We start from the raw sequence: 12,946 nt of genomic DNA on the forward strand, positions 1-12,946 counted from the left end.
TGCTAGCTCAGTGAACCAAACAAATGTCAGTTCTTGTCCTCATGGACAGTGTAATTGCGGCAGACAGACAATAAAAATAAATATATTAGGGGACCTGAGCGACTCAGTAGGTTAAGCATCCGACTTCGGCTCAGGTCATGGTCTCGTGGTTAGTGAATTTGAGCCCCGCATCAGGCTCTGTGCTGACAGTTCAGAGCCTGGAGCCTGCTTTGGTTCTGTGTCTCCCTCTCTGTCTCTGCCCCTCCCCTGATTGTGCTCTGTCTCAGTCTCTCAAAAATAAATAAGCTTAAAAAATTTTAAAAATAAATAATTAAATATATTAGAGGCATCTGGCTGGCTCAGTCAGTGGAGAATGTGACTCTTGATCTCCGGGTTGTGAGTTTGAGCCCCATGTTGGGTATAGAGATTACCTAAAAATAAAAAATTTTAGAAACGATAATCATTAAAGGTGGCAGGAACCTATGCGGAAAAACAAAGTAGGGAAGGGGGACAGGAAGTGCTGTGGTGGACTGTAGTATTAAATAGGGTGATCAGGAAGGCTTCTCTGAGAAAATGATATTTGAGCAAAGATTTCAAGGAGCTATGGAAATAAGCCCTGTGGCTATATGGGAGAGGAGCATTTCAGGCAGAGGGCACAGCAAGTGCAAAGGTCCTGAGGTGAGAATATGTCTGGCTATCTGGAGTATTCATGAAGCAGCAGGATGGCCAGTGTAGCTGGAGCCAGGTGTGTGAGGGGAGACGGCCAGATTGTGTAGGGCTTTATAGGCCATTGGGAAGACTCTGGTCTGTATTTAGGGTGTGACTGCCTTCTAGACTGTTCTTTCCATCAAGGATGGTTTGGCAGACTACCACAGTGGGATAGAGCTTAGATGCTCAGAGAAATGTCTGGGGATAAAGTGTCCCTGCTCTGACGTGGGACAAAAGTGAAGAGAAAGACTCTTTTGAAGGGCAAAAGGGTAGAGAACAAATCCCAGCCAGAACACAGCTGTGGGGAAAGCCTGTGAACAACAGACATGCAAGAAGACATCTCCCACCCCAGCTCAGAGCGCTGCCCTCTCAACTGCAGAGAAGACTAGCTCATAGTAGGTAGGGGTAAAGGGAAGGTGGGGCTTCTGGGCACAGGTGGGAAATAGCTGTAGGGGTGCATTTAGGGGCCTGCTGCAAGGAATCCACGAGAACTTGGACATAGGGGAAGTAGATAGCTCTCTGACAGGCTGCAAGATCTAGAACTGAGCTGAGATGTGCAGAATCCCCTTAAGATAGTGGCTCTCAGTGAGTGGCCCTTCCACCAGCATTAACATAGAAGCAAGTTAGAAATGCCCTTTGTTGGGCCTCAGCGCAGACCTACTGAATCAGAAACAGTGGGGAGTGGTCCTAACACACTAGCTTTTTAACAAGTGCCTCGGGTGATGCTGATACACCCTCAAGAGAGCCACTGCCCCAAAGCAACAGAGGTGCCCAAGCCTGCAAGGCTTGCTGAACCCAGGCTGGAGGTGTCAACTTAGCTTAAGCTTGGTTTAGAGGTCAGCCTTGGAAGAAGAAAAAAAGGAGGAGTCACTGAGGCCAGAGTGTCCAGCCAAGGAGTCAGGGAGATGATGCTGAGCTGGCTCAGGAAATGACCCATTAGATGGGGCACCTGGGTGGCTCAGTCAGTTAAGCCCCGACTTAGGCTCAGGTCATGATCTCACAGTTTGTGGGTTCGAGTCCTGTGTTGGGCTCTGTGCTGACAGCTCAGAGCCTGGAGCCTGCTTTGGATTCTGTGTCTCCCTCTCTCTGTGTCCCTCCCCTGCTCGCGCGCACGCTCTCTCTCTCTCTCTCTCTCTCTCTCTCAAAAATAAGTAAACATGAAAAATTAAAAAAAAAAAAAAGAAACGACCCACTAGAACCCCATGAGATTAGAATCCCATATGAAACTAGCACTGTGTTGCTAAGGGCCCTTGTTATGATTCCGTGCTCTCCTGGGTAACTGCTGCTTAGAATTAGGCTCCACGGAGTGTGCTTACAGGACAAAAAATATACTGGCCAGAAAACTTGTCTGTGTGTGTGTGTGTGCTGGAAGTCTTCTGTTTGTCCCTCCGCTCTCCCTGTCCCACACTGCTCTCTGCCCCAGGAAACTGACCTGTACAGACCACACCAAGGGCACCTCTGGCTTCTAGCCAGTTTTGGCTGATGGAGAGCCTGGCACATTACATGTATTGCCTTGTCAAAAACCACATCACAGTTTAAAGTTCTTTGTAAGTTTGTTTATTTAATTTAATTTATTTTTTAATGTTAATTTATTTTTGAGACTGTGCGAGAGACGGAGTGCAAGCAGTGGAGGGGTTGAGAGAGGGAGACACAGAATCCGAAGCAGGCTCCAAGCTCCGAGCTGTCAGCACAGAGCCCAATGCGGGGCTCCAACTCACAAACCGCAAGATCACGACCTGAGACAAAGTCGGACATTTAACTGACTGAGCCACTTAGGCGCCCATATTTATTTACTTTTTAAAAGTTTATTTAAGTAATCTCTACACCCATTTGCGGCTCAAACTCATGACCCCAACTTCAAAACTCCCATATTCTACCGACTGAACCGGCTAGGCACCTCCACAGTTTAAAGTTCTTATTTAAGGGGCGCCTGGGTGGCTCAGCTGGTTAAGTGTCCCAACATCTTGATTTTGGCTCAGGTCATGATCACGGTTTGTGAGTTCAAGCCCCACGATGTGCTCTGTGCTGACAGCTCAGAGCCTGGAGAGCCTGCTTCGGATTCTGTGTCTCCTTTCTCTGCCTCTCCCCCGCTCATGCTCTCTCTCTCTCTCTCTCAAAAATAAATAAACATTAAAAACATATTTTTAAATAAATAAAAAACAAATGTCTTGTCTTTTAGGGGTGCATTTGTGGCTCAGTCACTTGAGCTTCCAACTCTTGATTTTGGCCCAGGTCCTGACCCCAGAGTTGTGAGATCTAACCCTGCATGGGGCTCTGCACTGAGTGTGGACTTTGCTTAAGATTCTCTCTCTCCCTGTCCGTCACTTCCATTCACTTGCTCTCTCTCTAAAAATAATAAGGGGCGCCTGGGTGGCTTGGTTGGTTAAGCATCCAACTTCGGCTCAGGTCATGATCTCACAGTTCATGAGTTGAAGCCCTGCGTCTGGCTCTATGCTGACAGCCCAGAGCCCAGAGCCTGAAGCCTGCTTGGAATTCTGTGTCTCCCTTTCTCTCTGCCCCTCCCCTGCTCACACGCTGTCTCTCTCTCTCAAAAAATAAATAAACATTTGGGGCGCCTGGGTGGCTCAGTCGGTTAAGCGGCCGACTTCGGCTCAGGTCATGATCTCGTGGTCCGTGAGTTCGAGCCCTGCGTCGGTATCTGTGCTGATAGCTCAGAGCCTGGAGCCTGTTTCAGATTCTGTATCTCCCTCTCTCTGACCCTCCCCTGTTCATGTTCTGTCTCTCCCTGTCTCAAAAATAAATAAAACGTTAAAAAAATTTTTAAAAATAAAGAAACATTAAAAAAAATTAAAGACAAGCACTTTTGTTAAAAATAAACAAACATAAAAATTAAAAAATTACAAATGTCTTTTATTTAGTGTGGCAGTAAATAACCGCATGATTTATCCTATTGCAACTTTTTATTTTTTTTATTAAAAATTAAAGGGGCGCCTGGGTGGCGCAGTCGGTTAAGCGTCCGACTTCAGCCAGGTCACGATCTCGCGGTCCGTGAGTTCGAGCCCCGCGTCGGGCTCTGGGCTGATGGCTCAGAGCCTGGAGCCTGTTTCCGATTCTGTGTCTCCCTCTCTCTCTGCCCCTCCCCCGTTCATGCTCTGTCTCTCTCTGTCCCAAAAATAAATAAACGTTGAAAAAAAAAATAAATAAATAAAAAATTTAAAAAAAAATCTTTATTTATTTTGAGAGAGAGAGAGACAGAGCGTGAGCAAGGGAGGGGCAGAGAGAGAGGGAGACACAGAATCTGAAGTAGGATCCAGGCTCTGAGCTGTCAACACAGAGCCAGACGTGGGACTCCAATTCATGGACTGTGAGATCATGGCCTGAGCCAAAGTCGGAAGCTTAAGTGACAGAGCCACCCAGGCACCCCGATTGCAACTTTTAAAAAAGTGTTTAGTTTGAGAGAGAAAGAGAGTGGGGGAGGAGCAGAGAGAGAGGGAGAGAGAGAATTGCCTGCAGGCTCCGCACTGTCAGCGCAGAGCCCAACTCGGTGCTTGAACTCAGGAACTTTGAGATTATGACCTTACCCGGAATCAAGAGTCAGACACTTAACCGAATGAGCCACCCAGATGCCCCACAACTTTTATTTTTGAAGATTTTATTTATTTATTTATTTATTTATTTATTTATTTAGTTTTAGTAATCTCTAACCCAAGGTGGGGCTTGAATTCACAATCCGGAGATCGAGAGTCACATGCTCATCCACCTGATCCAGCCAGGCGCCCCTCTATTGCAACTTTTAATTAATATTTTTGTAACTATAATGGGTTTACTTTGTTATATATTTTTTATTTTATGCTTTACCAGAATGCCAAAGACATCTGCGGTACAAAATGAGTTAGAATCTCTGCCGTAATCTTTTTCTTCCCTCATTCCTTTGAACCTGGGGTGGTAATATCCCTTGTGATTCCCCTCTACCCCACTCACAGCTTTGTAAATAAATGAGCTCCTCAACCTAATTTGAGGGTGCTGTTTCCTGTTTTCCCCCAGACTCTGACTGATGCCGTGTGCACACGTCTGTATGGAGGGAGTGTGAGGGTCTGGGGAGAAATGGATTTCTGCAGCTCTGTTTCTCACTGTCAATGGGTAAAAGGGTTTCCTGGCGTGTGCACCAGACCCAGGGGCTTAACAAGATGCTTGAAGCCAGGTGAAAACCTCGGCCTTACTGAAAGACTTTTCTTTTCTAAAAAGCCTCCTTGTAGGGCTTTGAGGGGAGCACAGCAGCAGTTTACTCCTAAATTTCACCTCTTGTCTCCTGGAAACCATACAGAGCGATAAGGAGATTGGTGTCTCACACACTCACACACACGCACACACACACACACACACACACACTACATTTTCACTGAAACTAGGACACCCGACACACCTACAGACTCCAAATTATGAGTACGTGTGCCCAAATTCCACACTGAAAAGGCAGAGGCAGTCCCCAGCAACGTGTCAGGGAAGATTAGGGAGAGAAGGAGGGTCCAAGTGACAGCTCTGAAAAAAACAAATACTCCTTCCTGGGAGGAAGGGCATCACCCGGAGAAGGAAAACCTGAGCGCAGGGCTGATTAAATGGACTCGAGTATTGGTAAAAGGTGGAGAGAGAATGTTTTAAAGGAGGGAGAATGTCAGCTCCTGCGCTGACAGTGCGGACGGAGCCGCTTGGGATTTTCTCTCTGCCTCTCTGCCGCTCCCCTGCTCTCTCGCTCACAAGTGTGTTCTTTCTCTCTCTCTCAGTATAAATAAATAAACATTTTAAAAATAAATAAAAATAACTAAGTGCCCAAAGGGACCCAGAGGTGGCAGATATCAGAAAGTGCCAGCAAAATTCTTTTATTTTTTAAAATTTATTTAAAGTTTATTTATTTATTTAGGGAGAGAGAGAGAGAGAGAGAGAGAGCAAGAGAGAGAAAGTGGGGAAGGGACAGAGAGATAGGGAGAGGGAGAATCCCAAGCAGGCTCAGAACCATCAGAGCAGAGCCCGACAAGGGGCTTGAACTCCCAAACCACGAGTTCATGACCTAAGCCAAAGTCGGACACCCAACCGACTGTGCCCCCAAATTCTCCTTAATGTTAAGTGCATCACCCAAACATTATGCACACTTGGGTGATGACGGCCTGTGAGGCCTCCTGGGAAATAAAGAAGCGTCAGGTTGGGGGTAAACACTTGCTTAACTAGGAGACGCTCTCAGATGCAGAGAAGGTAGTGGCCGTATAGGAGTGCCAAATTAAAAAAAATTTTTTTAAGTTTATTTATTTATTTTGAGAGAGACAGAGACAGCGTGAGTAGGGGAGGAGCAGAGAGAGAGAGAGAGAGAGAGAGAGAATCCCAAGCGGGCTCCACACTGGCAGCGCAGAGCCTGAGGCAGGGTTCAACCTCAGGAAACCCTGAGATCACAACCTGAGCCGAAACTGAAACTGAGACTCAGTAGCTTGACTGACCGAGCCACCTAGGCGCCCTAAGGGTGCCAAATTTTAAGGAAATAACCCACTGTTATGGCAAAAGTGGAGGAGCCCTTGAACTTGTAAATCTGGAAATCCATCTTGGACCCTCTCCTCACCCCCCCTCACAAGGCACTCCTGCCAACAGTTGAGAAAACTCAATCTCATTTAAATATGAGTGACGAAAAGAAATGAACATTTGAAGAAAAAAAAAAAAGCACCTGGCTGGCTCAGTTGGTAGAGCATGACTCTTGAACTCAGGGTCCTGAGTTCAAGTCCCACATTGGACATACAGTTTCTTTAGAAAAAGAAAAAGGAAAAAAAAAAAAGAAAAAGAAATGAACAAAGACTGTATTCCATTAGCTATGAGAAAAAAGGTAAAAAAAGAGCAACACAATTTACTGACAGATGACAACGCACCAGAAATACATGGCCAAAACCTCGTGGAAATTGTAACCCAAAATTCCATCATGAATTGAAACACAACAAAACTTGGTGTAGCCTTTTAGCAGTGAAGGAAGGACACACATCAGAAATACAAGTACTCAGAGAACAGATGATAGAAAACAAGAGGGTATGAATGCGAACAGGAAGAAAGACGCAGAAGAAAAATACAAAACTATTTCAAAAGTGAACACTAGGGTGCCTTAGTGGCTCAGTGGGTTGAGCGTCGGACTTCAGCTCAGGTCAAGATCTCGCAGTCAGTGAGTTGGAGCCTGTTGTTGGGCTCTGTGCTGACAGCTCAGAGCCTGGAGCCTGCTTCAGATTCTGTGTCTCCCCCTCTCTCTACCCCTCCCCCACTGGTGCTCTCTCTCACTCTGTCTCTCAAAAATCAATGTTAAAAAAAATAAAAACAAAAGCGAACACTAAATTTCATGGGAGAATAAAGACATACATTCATAATTGTTTTTTTTAATTTTTTTAATGTTTACTTATTTTTGAGACAGAGAGACAGAGCATGAACAGGGGAGGGTCAGAGAGAGGGAGACACAGAATCCAAAGCAGGCTCCAGGCTCTGAGCTGTCAGCACAGAGCCCGACACAGGACTCGAACCCACGGGCTGTGAGATCATGACCTGAGTCAAAGTCGGACGCTTAACCAACTGAGCACCCAGATGCCCATAATTTTAAAAATCATAAATGACTTGTGAAATGGGTTTTTTCCTGCTTATAGAATTTGAATAGTTATCATGAACAAAATCTGTCAACCGCTTTTATTGTATTGACTGCGATGGTCAGATGGATTTTCCTCCTTAATCTCTTAATGCAATGAATTGCATGAACAGAATTAGAAATTGCATGAATAGTGAATTACTTTCCTAGGATAAACACTGGTTAGGTTGTTTTGTATTATTTATTCAATTTTGGTTTAGGTTTTTAAATATTTTTATTAAGTTCTTTTTTTTTCTTGCATCTATATTCATGAGTGAAATTGTTTTATAATTTTACTTTCTCAATTTGCCCTTGCCTGGCTTTTGTATGAAGATTACATTAATCTCATGAATTAAGTTGAGAAACTTTTCCTGTTTCCTGACAGCTAGAATAATTTTTATATGACTGGAATGATCTCTGGTTTGGAAGTTTCATAAGTATCTGGGTTTGGTGATTTTTTTTTGATGGCTAAATTTTTTTTCTAAGTTTATTTAAGTAATCTCTACATTCAACATGGGGCTCGAACTCATGACCCCAAGATTAAGAATCACATGCTCTTCTGACTGAGCCAGCCAGGCACCCCACTGGTGGCTAAATTTTTTTTTTATAAAGTTTTTATTTATTATTTATTTATTTTGAAAGAGAGAGAGAGAGCGCAAATGTGGAAAGGGCAGAGAGAGAGGGAAAGAATCCCAAGCAGGCTTGGTCTTGTCATCTTGGGGCCTGATGCAGGGCTTGGGCTCAAACCCACAAACTGTGATATCATGACCTGACCCGAAATCAAGAGTCACGCTTAAGTGACTGAGCCACGAAGGCACCCCTGGTCAGAGATTTTTTAATATTAGTAGCCTTTGTAAATATATATATTTTTTCTGCTCTATTTTTTCTTTTCTTTTCTTTTTTTAAATGTTCGTTTTATTTTTGAGAGGGGTGGCAGAGGGGCAGAGAGAGAGGGAAACCAAGAATTCGGAGCAGGCTCTGTGCTGTTAGCACAGAGCCCGACCAGGGCTCGAACCCATGAACTGTGAGATCATGACCGGAGCAGGAGTTGGATGCTCAATCCACTGAGCAACCCAGGCACCCCTCTATTTTCTTCTATATTTCATTAATTTTTTTTTAATTTTTAACGTTTATTTATTTTTGAGACAGAGAGAGACAGAGCATGAATGGGGGAGGGGCAGAGAGAGAGGGAGACATAATCGGAAACAGGCTCCAGGCTCTGAGCGGTCAGCACAGAGCCTGACGCGGGGCTCGAACTCACCGACCGCGGGATCATGACCTGAGCCGAAGTCGGACGCTTAACCGACTGACCCACCCAGGCGCCCCTATATTTCATTAATTTTTAAAAATTTTTATTTGAAGGCAAACCATAAGAGACTCTTAAATACTGAGAATAAACTGAGGGTTGATGGGGGGTAGTGGAGGAGGGGAAAGTGGGTGATGGGTATTGAGGAAGGCACCTGTCGGGATGAACACTGGGTGTTGTATGGAGACCAATTTGACAATAAATTTCATATTAAAATTTTGTTTTATTTGAGAGAGACTGTGAGTGGGGGCTGGGGTAGAGGGAGAGAGAGAATCCTAAGCAACTGTGGGCTCAATTTCTATCTCACGAGTGTGAGATCACTACCTTAGCCAAAATCAGTTGCTTAAGCAACTGAGCCACCCAGGCTCCCCTATTTCATTAATTTCTAAAAGTATCTTTATTATTTTCTTTCTTAATTTTTTAGGATTGTTCTGTGCTCTTTTTCTAATTTCTTGAAATACCTGTCCAATTCAATGACTTTCGAATTTTCCTTCCTAATATACACATTTATTTTTTTCATGAATTGTTCTAGCTACATTCCATAGTTTAGATAGGCAGTGTTTTCACTGTCATTCAGTTCAAAATATTTTATTTTAATTTTTTAAAAGTTTATTTATTTTGAGAGAGAGAGACAGAGAGAGAGGGAGAAAACAAGTGGGGGAGGGGCAGAGAAAGGGAGAGACAGAATCCCAAGGAAGCTCCATGCTGTCAACATAAAGCAGGATGTGGGGCTCAAAACCAGGAACCTTGAGATCATGTCAAGATCAAGAATCAGACACTTAACTGACTCAGCCACCCAGGTGCCCCCAGTTCAAATATTTTAAATACTATTATAATATCTTGTTTAACATTTTCATTACAGGTAGATTCTAAAGTTTAAAAGTACATTAAAAAACATTAAAAAAAATTTCCAAGCATATAATAAATATTCTTTGTTATTGTTCTTAAATTGTCATGGCTTTTGGGCAGCAATTGTGGTTTATATGATTTTGATTCTTTTTTTCTAAGTGTCTATGTTGTACCTAAAAAAAAAAATACATATTTTCTAGTTTTTCTAGGATCCTACATATTTCTTCTAGATCAAGCTTGTTAACTATCCAGTTTCACTCTTCTGTGTTGTTAGTAATTATTTGCCTGTTTGATTTGTCAGTTTCTGATGGACGTGAGTTAAAGTTTTCCTTTAATATTGTAGGTTAATTTTTTTTTTTTTTTTTAAAGAACCTTGTACTGAGAATCTGAGGGCATCTGGGAGTGGTCCCAGCCAGTCTGGTGGAGTCAGGGAATGCTTTTTGGTAGAGGTAGCAATGGGTCCCCAGAGGAAAAAAGGTGAGTGCGTTGCCAGCTTTGGCTCATTCCCCCACCCAGAGAGAAATGGGGGGGAAGAGAGTGAGATGGGTGGGGGAAAGAGATGTGCTGGAAGATGGGGAAACAGAAAGAATATAGAGAGAAATGGGGGAAGAGAGAGACAGGACTGGAGAGATAGGTACCTGGCACATGGTAGGCACTCACCAAATATTTGCTGAATGAATGAATTAGTGAATAAGCAAATGTATGTGTGTAGGGGTGAGGGGGGCTGGGTAAAGATGTGTAGAGAGATATAGGGTGTGGATAGAGAGATAGGGAAGAAACAAGTTATACGAATAAAGATAGTTTGAAGAAGGAGTTGTGGACACAGATGTGGGAGATACAAGAGAAGGGGAGAGATGAAGAAAGACATAGGGAAGATGAAGACAGAATGTCTGGTGTGTGGACGGAACTCAGTAAAAGCGTTATTGAATGGATGGTTGAGCCTCCATGCTTGGAGAGGGAGGTGTGGAATGGATATTGAGAAGAAACCACACTGTCCATTAGAGAAGCAATTGTACTAGTTTCGTACTGAGGTAACGAGGGCCTTGACTAGCAGTGAGAATTAAGAGGTGGGAAAATACCCAAGATATTTCAGAGGCAGAATGGACAGGATTTGGAGATGGATAGGATCGGGGAACTGAGGGAGAAAGTAGAAAAATACAAATCCCAGGTTTTTTTTTTTAATGTTTAATTACTAATTTTTGAGAGACAGCACAAGCCAGGGAGGGGCAGAGAGAGAGAGAGACAGAATCCCAAGCAGGCTCCAGACTCTGAGCTGTCAGCATGCAGCCCGAAGTGGGGCTTGAACCCACAAACTGTGAGATCATGACCTGGGCCGAAGTCGGACGTTCAACTGACTGAGCCACCCAGGTGCCCATATAAATCCCACGTTTTTACCTTAAGTGATGGGGTGGACTGTGTTTCCATTCACCGAGATGGGGAATATAGGAAGCTGACCCAGTTTGGGTGGACACGGATGATTTTGAAATGCCTGTGAAACGCTCTGGAGGAGATATCTAGAGGGCAGGTAGATATTCTGGACTCAGGTGTCAAGAAAGAGGCCTAAGGGGCACCTGGGTGGCTCAGTCGGTTAGGCATCCAACTTTGGCTCAGGTCATGATCTCACGGTTTGTGAGTTCGAGCCCCGCATCGGGCTCTGTGCTGACAGCTCAGAGCCTGGAACCTGCCTTGGATTCTGTGTATCCGTCTCTCTCTGCCCCTCCCCACTTGTGCTCTGTCTCTCTCTGTTTATCAAAAATAAATTTTAAACAATGTGAAAAAAAAAAAAAAAGAGGCCTGAGGTGAAGGTGTAGACGGAGATGGAGATACAGACTGGAGACTTGACAGGGAATAAGAAGTAGTAAAAACTGGCTACGTACAACAAGATTGCCTAGGTGAGCCCCATGGTAGATGCTCAAAATTTGTTGAATGAAAGTGAAAGAGAAAAAACTCAGAAGTCTCCAACAGCTGAATTGTGTGTGAAAGCACATGCATAGGTTACAGGAGTCTGGAGGGACTCAGGCCTGATCGATTTATGTCCCTGGGAAAGGGGAGGTAAGATTCCAACCATGGTAACATGATTTACGGTGTAGGCCATGTAGAATCAAGGTGGTGGTTGGAGTAGACAAGGTAGAGCAACTGTGAAATTAGTGTATTGAAAGATCATTTGCAAGACATATGAGAATGTTCATACAACCCAGTTGCACATCATTAGATGAGTGGATAAATAAACTGTGGTACATCTGTATTATGGAATACCACTTGGCAATAAAAAGGAACAGGCTACTGGGGCACCGGGGTGACTCAGTCAGCTAAGCATCAGACTCTCTCTGTCTCTCTCTTTTTAACGTTTATTTATTTTCAAGAGACAGAGAGTGAGTGGGTGAGGGGCAGAGAGAGAGGGAGACACATAACCCGAAGCAGGCTCCAGGCTCTGAGCTGTCAGCACAGAACCTGATGTGGGACTCTAACCCAAGGACCACGAAATCATGACCTGAGCTGAAGTCAGATGCTTAACTGACAGAGCCACCCACATGCCCCAACATCAGACACTTCATTTCAGCTCAGGTTTTGATCTCACGGTTTATGAGTTTGAGCCCCACATGGGGCTATTCACTGACAGCGCGGAGCCTGCTTGGGATTCTCTGTCTCCTTTTCTCTCTGCTCCTCTCCTGCTCTCTTTCAAAAATGCATAAATAAGCATTAAAAAAAAAAAACAACCAAGCTACTGATACATGCAACAATAAATGAATCTCACAGACATTATACAGAATGAAAGAAGCCATATGCAGGAGTGTGTACTATATGATTACACTTAAATGAAGTTCAAGAATAGAGGCATAATATAGGGATATAAATCTACAGGGGTATAAATCAGTGGTTGGTTCTGGGAGGGGAGAGGGATTGACCGAAAAGAGACATGGGGGAATTTTCTGGGGTGATGGAAATGATCTGTATCTCATTTGCAATGCTGTTTACATGGATGTGTAGATTTGCCAGAGGATATCAAACTGTACATCTAAGATCTGTGCATTTTACTGCAAAGAATTACACCTCAATGTTTACAAATACCATTTACATGGACATTGAGTCTCCCAGAGAGATAGCAGAGGCTGGAACAAAGAGGAAGCTAGAGAGTTAGGTGCCTGCTCTTGGTGAATGTGAAGGAGATTAGACAATGAGGGCAAGGAGACTGAAGGTGGTGAGGTCCGATGCCGGAACCTCAAGAGTAGCTGTGGTTAGAGGTTGAAAGTAGAACCTGGGGGCCACGAATTAGTTGAAAATGTTTAAAAAGACTGGGCCAGAGGAGAAGTCCACCACATCTCACCACTACCAACACAGGAAGGAACCCCAGGTGAGGTGGGGTGGCTGTGCTAGGATTCCAGAGTTCCTTCTGTGTCTTCACCTCTTTTCCTGCTCTGAGCTCTGAGTTATTTGTTAATTGGTCCTGGCCACCCTCAAGGCAGCCTAGAGTGAGGTGTTAAAGAAGCTGGATCAGAGGGGTGCCT

This window comes from Lynx rufus, unplaced genomic scaffold (genome assembly GCF_022079265.1).
Source record: "Lynx rufus isolate CCGP_SWC_20201006 ecotype Redwood Valley unplaced genomic scaffold, mLynRuf1.p SCAF_6, whole genome shotgun sequence".
NCBI classification, from domain to species: Eukaryota; Metazoa; Chordata; class Mammalia; order Carnivora; family Felidae; genus Lynx; species Lynx rufus.